This window comes from Gigantopelta aegis, chromosome 7 (genome assembly GCF_016097555.1).
Source record: "Gigantopelta aegis isolate Gae_Host chromosome 7, Gae_host_genome, whole genome shotgun sequence".
Classification (NCBI taxonomy): Eukaryota; Metazoa; Mollusca; class Gastropoda; order Neomphalida; family Peltospiridae; genus Gigantopelta; species Gigantopelta aegis.
The window spans coordinates 10,253,901-10,268,351 of NC_054705.1; the positions used below are offsets into that span (position 1 = coordinate 10,253,901).

Below are 14,451 nucleotides of genomic sequence, written 5' to 3' on the forward strand. Positions count from 1 at the left end.
CGGGGATCCTATCAATACCCGTAACTGAATGAAACACGATTGTCAATATATCTTTCCTAACTGTATATCTATTAGATCTCTCTGTAATAGGCAGTTATACCCGCTTGTGGCTCGTCTAGGTATGATCAGAGATACGATCTTATATAAAGTACTACTCAAAAGAATTTAAGGGTCAAAAATTTATAACCAAATAAGTTTCAGAGTGTATTAGATTGATGATGTAAACTACACCAAACTTTTTATTTATTGTTCCATATTTACAAAAAACACACAAATAAACGTCACTGTATACAAGAAAGTCACAAGACATGCTGTCAAAGTTGAAGGTTGTCAAACATGGATTTTACACATTAGAACATTCGTTTAATAGTGTGTGAATCCACCCCTGGCGCGAATACACTCGACACATCGTTGCCTCATGCTGTTGATCAGACGTCTGAAGAACTCTTGGGGAATGGCCTGCCACTCTGCCATAAGAAGTTGACCCAGATCATGAAGGTTGGCCGGAGGGGCATGGTTATCCCGAACTCTCCTGCCTAATTCGTCCGAGGCGTTCTCTATTGGGGCCAAGTCAGGCGAATATGCTGGCCAATCCATCCTGGCGATACCTTGTTGTCTGAGAAAGTCCGTTACCACCCTGGCGCGGTGGGGTCTGGCATTGTCATCCTGCAGAACTGCCCCGCCGCCAATCTGCTGAAGGCCTGGGAGAACCAACGGCCGGATAATCTCATTCAAATAGCGGATTCCATTCAGAATGCCATCCACCACATAGAGGGGGGTCCTGTGGTGGATAAAGATGCCGCCCCACACCATGACGCTGCCACCACCGAACCGGTGACGTTGTCTAACGTTAACGTCAGCGAAGCGCTCCCCAGGACGTCTCTAGACACGAACCCGACCGTCGTTGAACTGGACACTAAACCTGGACTCATCAGTGAACATCACTCGACCCCACTGAACACGTTGCCACCGCAGATGAAGCGTGCACCAGTGACGTCTGGCCGTTCTGTGACGTGGTAGGAGTGGTGGTCGAACAGCCTGGCGACGGCAGCGTAGATTATTGGCTCTCAGACGATTGCGTATGGTTTGATCAGACACTCGAGTTCCAGTCGCAGTCCGCAGATTGTCACTAATGTGCAGTGGTTGTGCGTTGACGTAGAGCCATATTGGTGATGTAGCGGTCCTCTCTATTTGTAGTGCTTCGGGGTCTTCCCGAACGTGGACGATTTCGAACAGAAATTCGTTGCTTGGTACCGTTGCCACAGTCGGCCAACGACACTCTGACTGACACCAAGTCTCAGAGCAACATTTCTTTGCGTATTGCCATCCTGAAGCCAATCAATAGCCCTTCCTCGATCTTCGATAGTCAGTTGAAGTCGTACCATTGTCGAATTTGGAGTGTGCACCGTACACGAACGCAAGCTCCAATTATACGGAAATTCAGCATTGGGAACATGGAATACACGTGCAAAGCGTGCAAATGAAGCGCTTTGTGAAAAAAAGCAAGTTATGGGCACTTAGCAGACCTTTCGCCCTAATTTACGTGCAAATGTAAGCATGTTTTCGCCATTAGAACTAGTCGACAGTGTCAATGACAGTGGATTTTAATTCATTTATGGGTTGCTTAGACCCACTTTCGTCAAAATGGAACAATACCATGCGTGACATTATGGTCTAGCTAATATAATTGACATTCAGAAAATAATGTCGAAAATATCGTCTGACCCTTAAATTCTTTTGAGTAGTATATATATTATTATAGCACGTTTAGTTCACTAGAAAACACAACAAAAACACAATACACTTTGGAATCTGTATTAACCTACTCATTCAGTAACCTTGTAACACAGAATTAATACTGGTACCTATCACAATAAAGACAATAACCTACAGTTTACCTAGGTCCTCTAGGATGACTGGTTAAGCTTTTTGTAATTATTTAGGACAGTGAGCCTACAGATTACTGCGTCAGATGACCGGCAGCACCGTCTAAATAATATTGGTATAATACAGTATTAAAATATTTAAAGTCACATCAATCACATCAAGGTTATACACAGAGCAGAAAATATAATATTACCAGTCCGGACGGACAGCGATCCCCTGGAGCCTTCCTGTGTTTCTCCCCGATATATCTAAAATCCTAGCTATTTATTCAAAACTCTCAGAGACAGCGAATATCGCCTGGGGGTACAAGGCGGTACCTCACGTATCATCTGATATTTCCACCTCTCCCAGAGTTGGTATCTTTCCTTAGATGACCAGACATTTTGTCGCCAGTCGCCAAAATCACGGTTGTAAAAACTGCACTCGCAGAGGTATTACGTAACTACTGGCCACGTGGCCTCCACAGCTGGACTAAGTGCATATTGGAATGCACGGTCGCGCGAAGGTATTACGTAACAAATTGCCCATCTGGGCTAAGTGCATTTGGAACTGCACACGGCCTTCTAAAACAATTAATATCGCCACAGGCGAAAAGAAATTAAGAGCACGTACCGTCACAGTTGCTTAAGACGTTGCCTTAATCACAAGTGATTATTTGAAGAAACGCTAAATTACTTTAAACAAACGCTGTAACGGAAAAAAACCCCATACGTTTTATATTTGACGCCAGTACAATGTTACCGAATAAAATAAGTCTTAACAAATTACACGAATTTCCCAGTTCATCGCTGATATCAAATCTGAACACTATTTCTTGTCTGCAAGACTTCCGAACGTTCCAGCATTCAGTTCATTCAGATTTAGGTTTAGGGTTAGTGGTATGCATGCATCCTGGAACGTTCGGAAGTCTTTCTTTCACGTAAGAAGGGAATACGTGTTTTGGAACTAAACAAAAAAACTTACCCCCCCCCCCCCCGAAAAAAAAAAAAAGAAAAGAAAAAAAGAAAAAAGAAAAAAAGAAACAACCCCCCAGAAAAAACAAAACAACCCCCCCCCCCCCCCAACAACAAAACAAAACAAACACACCCAACAACAACCCAAATACCAGAACTATTTAAACATCAATCGGCTCAGAAATACTATAGCTAATTTTGAATCGATTCCAATGATGTAAATTTTGCATCTACTTACAATAACCATAAACGTTTCTTATTAAGAATGCTGGAAAAAATCTAATTCAAAATTAGCTATATTATTACAATGCTTCGCCACATTTAAAATAAAAACTGGTCTACTAACCTTGACCCCTGTCAAATTTCTATAACAAGCAGACAACGCTGTTTACAGTTCGGTATTTTGTTTTGATAATTCTGGACAAAATATTAATTTTAAGTTTTAAAAGATGAAAGAAATACAAAACACCTTTTGTCAAGTATATTATAAATTTTTTTTACCGTTGGATATGTTTTATTTATTGAGTACGAAGCCAAAACAAGGGTCCAAAAAGTGACTGTCGTCCATCTTTCATGTGCGTATACTATATTGTCGTATATATATATATATATATATATATATATATATATATATATATATATATATATATATATATATATATTGACTATAGTATATACAACAATACAGCGTACACGCATGACTTGTTTCATCGAGTAGTACTAACTAATCACCCATACACCAGGAATCGAACGCCCGCGCGCACACACACACACACACACACACACACACACACAATCAAGTTCCTTTTATTGCCTTAAGTTTTACAACTCATCAGCATCATATAAACAATATAGCATATATTATACAGATATGTACACAATAATGTACAGGATAATGGTGGAGAGTGATTTAACATTATAGACATATACAATACAAAGTATCACAGTACTGCTGACTTATATCACAAAAAGATATAGGTCGTTATTACATAAGAGAAAATGTTAAATACTTGAGGTGCTACCGGGATACACATGTATGATGCACTACATTGTACATCACTATTAGCATTACGTCTTTATTCCACTAGTTCATTTCTTACCTTATTTGCCCGTTGTAAATATTTCCCAAGGTTATTAAGATCTTTATTATTGTCAGTTCTTAAAAGTTGTATAAGCTTGAAAACACTTGGACGTTTATAATAATATTGTTTTATAAATTGTGTTCTTATATCATTGTAGAATGAAATACATACTGTACATAATCTTTCTGATCTTTCAATGTTTCTGTATCTACCAAATTCTATATTTAATTTATGGGCGCAGAGTCTAAATTTTTTAATTTCTTTCAATTGTGTAACGTCCAACGGTTTTGTAAGATAACTTTGCAATTTAAATTCAGTTAATAAATATTTATACAAATTACCTTTTGACGTTGCTGTTATTCTATTGTAAGATTGTTGCTTGAACACATCACACAATCTTTGCTTAATTACACTGTAAGTATTATTATCAACTTCCGTTAGACTCCATATATAATTTAAACCAAGTGCATTTAGTTCCTGTTTAACATCCATTAACCAATTGTTATCAAGCTGATCCATTTCCTCATATATAGCCATTAATATGCAGTTATTAGTATTACGTAGTTTGATCCAGTATTTAAAAATTCTTAGTTTTCTAATAATATACAATGGAAATCTTCCTAATTCACTATATACAAAATCATTACATGTCCCTTTCCGTACACCCAGTAACTTTTTACAAAATTGTAAATGAATATTTTCAACGTCTTGGCCAGGGTGGAAACCCCATACTTCCGATCCATAACTAAGAACACTGTTGACATAGGTATCAAATACAGATAGCATTGTTTCAATATTAAAATAATTATTTTTACATACGTTATGATATGACACACACACACACATATATATATATATATATATATATATATATATATATATATATATATATATATATATATACAGCGTGTTTCATTTATCTCACTTGCGTAAGCTTTTAGGTTTCACCTAGTTAATATTACCCTATGTTCCTCAATTGGATTGTTATTAAAATACATTTGTATGCAAATTTTATATGTATACATTACTATTATATTATAATTAAGTAATTGTCGCCCATATATTGTTGGTATATAGGAGAGGGCCAAGAAAGTTGGCTAACTTGTGTCCAATCCTTTTTTTGTTTGTTTATGCGATAAAACATGTTCTAAATGAATCACAATGTAAGCAATGACTAACAAATAAGGAAACACACCTCGATTTGGAGGTTTGACACATCGTACTTGGTCTCTGCGATTTTCTAAACACTCCCAGTCGTCTCTAGATGTCGTGACCTGACACTCTTCAGCCAGTCTCTGAATCAAGAATAACACGAACAACAAAATTAACTACACCAAAATAACAATAACTGCGACAATAGAGAAAAATAATAAATGTAAAGTTTAAACAATTATTATTAATTTTGTTTTATCTCCATACTCAAACCAGCGACATATTAGCCTGCTTCTTGATATTAAAATATAAAACCCCTGATGTAGTGAGGGAGGAGGTTGGAGTGTGCGGCATGGGGATCTTGCCCATACCATTGATATATATTTTCCCCACCATCATATATATTTGTCTGGCACCCCATAATGCGACAGAGTGCGGATGACCCCATACAATGTGTGGGACCCCCTCCCAATATAACATCCTGACACTTACTGTCGGTACACCAATTGGTTATGATCAGAAATTGTTCATAAACTAAGTAGGATTCGCTGATGGAATCTAATGCTTATACCTTGAGGTTTTCAGGAAGTTGCGCAGTTTGGTTCACTTTCCCTTGAATATTTTTGCCGCCTCCATTTGTATTTTCTTTACTCTTGGTCCGTGTTTTCTTTAGCAGGACACACCTGAGTGTCTGTGGGTCAAACTCAAAGTCGGTGCACTTCTTATTGAGTTGACATTTCATCTGACACATCTTAGGACCAGTTGGCCGATACTCAATCAGAATGTCTGTCTCTTTACAACATCCTCCTGGTAGTTTTAGACACAATACGATCACAACAGCTATCCACCATTGTTCCATTCTTTAAAATTAGTATCTCTGGTTTCCTATAGAAAGAAGAAGAAGAAGAAAATGAAGGAGAAGGAAAAGGAAAAGAAGAAGAAGGAAAATGAGAAGGAAAAGATGAAGAAGAAGGAATATGAAAAGAAGAAGAAAAAACACTAAGGAGAGAGGTACTTATATTTAAAGATCTCTGAAAAAGAAAGAAAGAAATGTTTTATTTAATGACGCACTCAACACATATTATTTACAGTTATATGGCGTCAGGCATATGGTTAAGGACCACACAGATTTTGAGAGGAAACCCGTTGTCGCCACTTCATGGGCTACTCTTTCCGATTAGCAGCAAGGGATCTTTTATTTGCGCTTCCCACAAAACCTTTTTAACGACGAACAAGTGCACATTAAATATATTTTCTAAGTTAAAAAAGTGACTATGTATGTTTACACTGCTTTGCACTGTTCTGAATTTTGTAATGGTTATACATGTAATCTAGTTAATATTAGAACTGAAAGCACTAAAACTCATATGGATTAGAAAGGTTCTCGATGTTACACAAAGTTTCAAATGGAAGGATGTTCTCTTATCGGTTAATCACGATTTTATCAATATTGCTAATTTTCGAAATTCATACCCTGCTAACTTAAAGGGACACAGTGTGCTGCATTGTAAGATGTTTCCAACTAATAAAATATTTCTACGATTAAACGTACATATTAAATATATTTTCTTGTTTAGAATATCAGTGTCTGTATATTATTTGTGTTTCGGGTCGTCTTAATATTTGTAAGAAGCCCAAACTGGATTTTGTCTTCAAATAATTTCGTACGTACGAAAAAATCTTTTTTAGGAAATAAAATGAAATTTAACCTAGTACAAATATTAGAACGATCAGAAAGACATTTAATATACAGCCATTAATATTTTATGCAGAAAAATATATTTAATATGCAATTACAGTCGTCAAAACGTCTCTGTTAGTCGATAACATCTTAAAAATTGCAGCAAACTCAGGAATATCCCTTTAATGGACAACATAAACAACTTAACATGGAAAGACTGTTTGAATGCCTTCAGATGTTTTGCTGATAACATTTCGTGTTCATCCTTTGACGAGGTTTTAAGAGAACCAGTACTTACAATCCTAATATTTATATTGACAATAAATATTTTTTTTATGACTCAAAAAGGTATCAATAAGGTATCTCACAAATTATACTTTTTTTTATTAGAAAGGGTACATTTTGTACATTAGTGAAATTTCAAGACAATTGTGACACTGAAATAACTTATGGTGTTGTTCAAGCAATTAGAAAATATTTCTCAAGTTTAAAAATTGTACAACCAGACACCTGCTCTTAATTAGATGACACTAATATTATGAGGAAACTTTTCAATTAAAAGGGGCTCTAAACAATACTATTATATATTAACACATAAAACTGGCATTATAAAGGCTGAATCAGAATGGGAAGATTTATTTCATTCCGATATCGACTGGACAAAAAATATTCCAAACCCTTTAAGACATCCCCAGATACGAAGTTAGGATTGTTTCAGTTCAGGTTATTACATACAATTATCACAACTAATCTTTTTTTATTAAAAATCAACAAAACTGATAATAGTCTTTGTACATTTTGTAAAGGCAGTCCAGAAACTAATTCATCTCTTTTGGGAATGTATTCCAGTCAAAACATTTTGGAATGCTTTTGTCCCGCTGATACGCGGTAACTGTCCACGCATTAAGGACTTGTCCCTTGGTGTCGAACTGATTCTTCTTGGTGAAAATCCCAAATCGAGGAAGGAAACGCCAACATGTAAGTAATGCTGGGTGTGGGTGGTTTCAAGTTACCAGGTGTGGGAATTTCAAATCCATCGGTCGTGCTGGTTTTCATAATGAACCATCAAAATCATTGGCAGCCACCAATATTCCTGTCTATATTTTATTTATAACCTACTGTAGTTGGAGATTTTAATATTTGTGATATCTGGAATTATCATCCAGCTTTCACACATTTATTTTTGATTAATTACTGAAAAAAAACCCTATGTTTAAATGACATAATTGCCCGAACATCTATTGTTTTCATTATATTCTTTTCCAGATGGATACAATACGTATATTGGATGTATTCCTATAATACGTAATGCAGCATATTATTTAGCTAGTAACATTGGGTAATACAGCTTTAACAATAAAATAAATTATCAACTTACTCCAAGGTAGATAATCAAATCTGAAAAAAAAATGGTTCTGTATCTAGTATAAACTAAAAATGCTCTCAACGAGAGCAAACCAAGTGACTATTTAAAAAAAAACTGATCTGGAGATCTAAAGATATGTTTAACAAGCTTATTGTTATGTATAAATAAGAACAGAAGGCACAATAGTGACAACAAATTTAATTATGTCTTTGGTAAAGGTTTTTTTTTAAATTTACATAACATTTTGCATAAAACTACAAAACTAAAATATAACTTAGAACCCTATAAATATGTCAAAATGACAATAAAAAATCAAGTTCTTTACCAATTTGAGTTTTTAGAATTTCATACATGAAAAATTAACTATGGTAATGGAAATTGAAGACATTAACCCACTATTGGCACATGTTATGTTTGATATAAAAATAAATTGCTATTAAAATCTTAGTTCAGGTTGCCTATATTTAATACCATGTTTAAGAGCAGTTGTATATGGGAAGTCAAATAAAAAGAAATTATTGAAATCTTTACAGTATGAATTATAGGCCAAAACCAACTTTCTCTCAGTGCTAACTTTGATTCAAACTCCATTCAGAGCCATGTACAGTGATTATTGTCAAGGCCAAGGTCATTGTGAACTTGCCGAGTGACGGCTAATTAATCAGTCAGTAGAGTTTAATTAAATAAAATGACAAAATCATAATATTTTTTATTATGCACAGAATAGTGCTATAGGGTGTGTACTACCAAATCAAATCCCATAGACGACAGTAGTAACATATTGTAAAACTCCTACCTGCAGCGTATCAATCGACATAAACTCCACGGATATAAATACTACCACCCCTCACCATTAAAGTGAATAGGAAAAAACAATTGGGGGTCAAGCTGCTAATTTCTGAGACAACAGATAGGGTCTATGACTACCCTAGTTCCGCACAAAATTCGAGTACTTTTTTTTCAGGTACCCCATATATGTGTCAAGCACACGGCTACTTGACAAAGTGGTACTAGGTGAAATAAAATTGCATACATTTTTTTTTGCTCAGATGAAACTACTTCTTTTTTTTACAACCAACACACTCACATTTATGACCAGTCATATGACTTGTGGTGTTCACTTCTCTATCAAAAGTTGGTTTACATGAGAATTAAATAATAAAATATAATAATACATAATACATGTATTTACTTGCATATGGTATTAATTGATAAGAACTGTAACAGTAGTAGTAGTAGTAGTAGTAGTAGTAGTAGTAGTAGTAGTAGTAGTAGTCGTTAATAATAATAATTAAATAATAATAATAATAATAACAATAACAATAAAAATGGTGGTAGCAGTTTACCTGGAGTGTTACAGGTGTGCTTTTTTTCTCTCGTTGCTGTTCTATTACGTGACTATTTAATACATCGTTGCAAAACACCAGTGATAAATATTGAATTGTGACATTTTGAGAACGAGAAATAAACGGTTATCTGCTGATATATCTTGGTATTATGTAAAACAACATGCAGTGAATAATGATGATTAAGCAGTTTATCAGGTGTAAATCAAAATCAATACTGGTATCTGCCTTGATGTTACGTAAGACAGAAATCATAATAAACACATTAATTTTTAAAAAGTCCCTGCAGCGATGATTTTTTTTTTATGAATACAAGTCATCAGGTGTAAATTAATGTAAATTAAACTTCATTTAAAGACAATTTTGCAAAGTTACACTTGTCATATTTCGCTATTTTTCATATATTTGTGATCAGTAACTACAAGACGCTAATTGAATTCAACATACAATATTTGCAGTACTAACTCAAGAACATCAAAATTACAAAGTTAAAGTTTGTTTTGTTTAACTAAACGATAACACTAAAACACACTAAATAATTACGGTTACGGTAACTGTTAGATGGATCGTGATACCAATGAAACTATTAGTGCAAAAATGGGCCTCGGCGTAAAGTAAGACCAGTTTTAAATGAAACAATGGGCGAGTTAATCAGCTGTCTTCACTTCCGCAACCACACATGTAATTAATACCGAACAGGGCTTCTGCATCACACAATCAGCGTATTTTCTAGTAAATTTCTCAAGCACCGACGGGGATTGTGCCAAAGAATTTCAACTGTACACACACACACACGCGCACGCACACGCACGCACACACACACACACACACACATATATATATATATATATATATATATATATATATATATATATATATATATATATATATATGTATATAAGGACATCTAAAATTACGTCATTCAAGTTTGACTTTATTTCTATTCAAAAAGACACCGCGCCATATAGTCTTCTAGTAATGACGGACTGGAATTAAAGTTGCGTGCACAGTTTCAAGAAACACGTTGTGTATTAATCTTGAAATTAGATGATAAATAGACTATTACCCTCGTGTGTTTCGGTATCGTCAATATCAGATATTAGGAATAGAAATAATGTATTAGAGGCTCCTGATATATGATATTAGCGATACCGAAACACACGAGGGTAATAACACACACACACACACACACACACACACACACACACACACACACATATAGATATAGATATACAGACACACATATATATATATATATCTGTATCCAATTGTTTACAAATTTATTCAACTATTTTCTGTTAATAACATTAAACAGTTAAGCAATTTATGAAATTATCTGTATGAAGCTGACTTAAGAAACAATACTATGTAGTTTTCTTATTTATTTATTTACTTATTAAAAATATTATTTATTTATTTATTTATAATTTACTTACTTTCCATTGCACATTATTTCATTATGTATTTATATATTTTCTTGATGTAACTTATGAGCTTTATAGCTCAGTCAATGTAGAATAAATGATATGTGAAAGGCCAAACAACGAACAGCAAAGACAGGCCTTGACCTTAAGTTTTTTCAGTGGTAGCCCACCGGGCTACCAGGTTATAAAATTTAGTAGCCCTTAGTAAAAATTGGTAGCCCCACAAAGTTCTTTAAAAGAAAAGAGAAAAAAGAAAAATAATTTATTTTTATTCAAATGTTTTGGGGTGGGTTTTTGTAAATCATGAGCAAATGGACAAAACAAAACAACCGACTTGTTTGGTACGATTCCAGAAATACACAATAGTATTTATTATTATTATTATTATTATTATTATTTATTGTTTTAGGCCTAGTCTTGTAATGAAGGGTTACAAAATATTATTGAAACACTTCATACGGTTTTCACGAGTAGAACTCAGCTGTCTGCTAATCGTACCATCTTCAGATCGATATTGCATATTTTAATACTTAAAATGGCTGCGACTATGTTCAATAGGTGTAATTGTGAAGAATCTTAACAAAACTTGCCTTTATTCCAAAACAATAGAGTTCTGTTGCCTGTTGTCATCATTTGTGAGACAGTCACCCTATTCTTTAGTGAGAAGTCACTGAGATGAGAGATTCTACCTTTGCCTGTTCTTTGGGTAAGAAGAGCTGTCGCCCTCTGAAAGATGACCATACAAAACTAGTTTAAATGTGTTACTTGGAATTGATTTAAAGTAATTCACAATCTTGCCTTCCTAGCTTTTAAAAGTTGGAGGAGCAAGATCGTTGAAAGGGATTGATGTATTGTGTTGTGTATTTCTCGATATGTTGATAAACGCAGCCAAATAAATATTTATGCACATTTATCGATTTCAGAGTTCCCGTATTTAATGTCTTTGCTGTGTGGATAACTTGATTTCTTTTTGTTTATTTTTGTTGTGGAAGATTAATGGTATCAAATTTGATTTCAGAAAAACAAATCTCTATGTAACATTAACAAAAAATGTTTGTTTTGTTTAACGACGTCACTAGATCGGCTATTGGATGTCAAACATTTGGTGATTTGACATTATCTTAGAGAGGAAACCCGCTATATTTTTCCATTAGTAGCAAGGGATCGTTTATATGCACCACCACACAGGCAGGATAACACATGCCACGGCACTGGCTGGAACGAGAAATAGACCAATGGGCCCACCGACGGGGATCGATCCCAAACCTACCGCATCAAGCAAGTGCTCTACCACTAGGCTACGTCCCGCCCCACCCCCAAATAACATTAACAAGTTGTAAATATCAAGCACGGACTCCAAAAAATTAAGTTCTCGTAAAACAAATAAACAAGCGTCCTGCCGTATCAAATTCCAGGCGCAAACACTGACATGACCTAGGCTGCAACTTTCGCGGCGTAATCTATCCCAGTCAGTAGAGTGCTCTCCTAAGATGATTTGCCACAGGATCGAACCTCGTCGGAGGACCGGTTCTCTAATAGCGTTTTATCCGTTCCAACCACTTCCACGCGACTGATACATATACAATTATACAATTAATATATATCGAGTTTCGTCTAAGACTCAGAGTCCACAATTACCAATGGTTTGATACTCAAAAGTCGACGATTAATAAAATCAGTATACTCTAGTGGTGTCGTTAAAAAGAACACGCATTAAGATTGCAGCAGCTAGTGCTATAATTTGCCCTTTTGATATCAGCAACTATGAAACAAAATAAATGTTTTGATCTTCCTTTGTTCTGTACATATTTAGAAGACTGGCTTATTATTAATATTATTGGCAATATTGAGAGATATTTACATAGGGTAACCACCTGTTTGTCAACTCACTTCATTTAATTAATTATTATTTGTTTTAAGAGATTAATGAAATGTTAACTATCTTATTATTATTATCACGAAAAATAACTTCAAATTCACCAAATTCTTTAAACGGACACTTTAAAAATTTAAATATGCTTTTTTCAATTTTGAATGTATCATTTAATATTATTTTAAAGGGCCTCAATTTTAATTTAGCTATTTTTATTTCCATTCTATATATGTAATATTGTACAGTAATAATTGGCCAATTATTAAAACTATATTTGTTATCTGCAACTCCAAACAAGCTGTATTTGTGTCTATTGAAATATTTTGACCTTTGGCCTATGTCCAGATTTCAATAACGTTTGTACATGCAAAAAATAAATGTCTTAACGGTTCCGGCTGAACACGATAAAAATTACAAATGTCCGAATTAATATATTTTATTTTACAACCCCCCTCCCTCCCCCCCCCCCCCCCCAAAAAAAAAGAAAAGAAAAAAAAAAAAAGAAGAAAAAAGAAAAAAGAAATTAATATTCTATATAAAATGTTACACTGAAGTCACAAGAACAATGATTTTTTTTAAACTGTAAATGGTAAGATATAATATTGTTTCCATTTTTATGAACAAAACATGTGGCTGCTGGTGGACTATAATGCTCGACGTTACTGCCGGTGGACTATCTGGCTCGACATTGTTGCTGGTGGACTATCTGGCTCCACGTTACTGCCGGTGGACTATCTGGCTCGACATTGTTGCTGGTGGACTATCTGGCTCCACGTTACTGCCGGTGGACTATCTGGCTCGACGTTGCTGCTGGTGGACTATAATGCTCGACGTTGCTGCTGGCGGACTATCTGGCTCCACGTTACTGCCGGTGGACTATCTGGCTCGACGTTGCTGCTGGTGGACTATAATGCTCGACGTTGCTGCTGGCGGACTATCTGGCTCGACATTGTTGCTGGCGGACTATCTGGCTCGACGTTGCTGCTGGTGGACTATGTGGCTATCAGCGTTTGATAGCACACATATTCTTAACTAAGGCGTGCTGTGGTGTCGTACACCATGCATTCATTCATTGTTAACTACGGTTAATTGGGCTTCCATTTCTCGTGTGCATGTACTATACTATAATATTATTTTATTATATATATTCAGTTGACGAGTTCTGAAATTCGAGGTCAAATAAAAGAACTAACGTGATATCAGCGGAGGACCGTCTTCGCTGGTGTAGTGGTTTAGACGAGCTGGTAGGTACTGGGTTCGCATCCCGATATTGACTCTCAGTTTGCGTTTGGACTGTTCAGTGGGTAGGAGTTAATAAAGTACGCCATTATTGCTCTAACAAATACCTTTTGACCTCTCCCCTGGGAAGAAACGTCAGCTAGATGAGGTGTGTGCCCTCAATAGCGTACTTGAAGCATACTTGGAGATAAGCCCGAAAATCACATTAAAATGAATGAATTAATTAACCAACGCATCACACTTGCCGAATAATAACAGGTTTAAGTGGTTGGAATATATTTGTTTTCGCTCTGGGTGAGAGCCGGTACCGGACTGCGATCCCTGTACCTACCAACCTTATGTCTGATGGCTTAACCACGACACCACCGAGGCCGATTACTTGTAGTAGTAGTTGTTATTTTTTCAGAAACTGGTTGACGAATGTCAGAAAGCCGACACCAGTGTCTTC

The 14,451-nt window shown here is 35.4% G+C and overlaps 1 protein-coding gene across 1 annotated transcript in view; it reads left to right on the forward strand.

Annotated features, from left to right (window-relative positions):
• LOC121377873 overlaps positions 1-14,451 on the forward strand; it is a 221,966-nt gene that overhangs the window by 43,063 nt on the left and 164,452 nt on the right. The gene's annotated exons all lie outside the window — the stretch shown is intronic.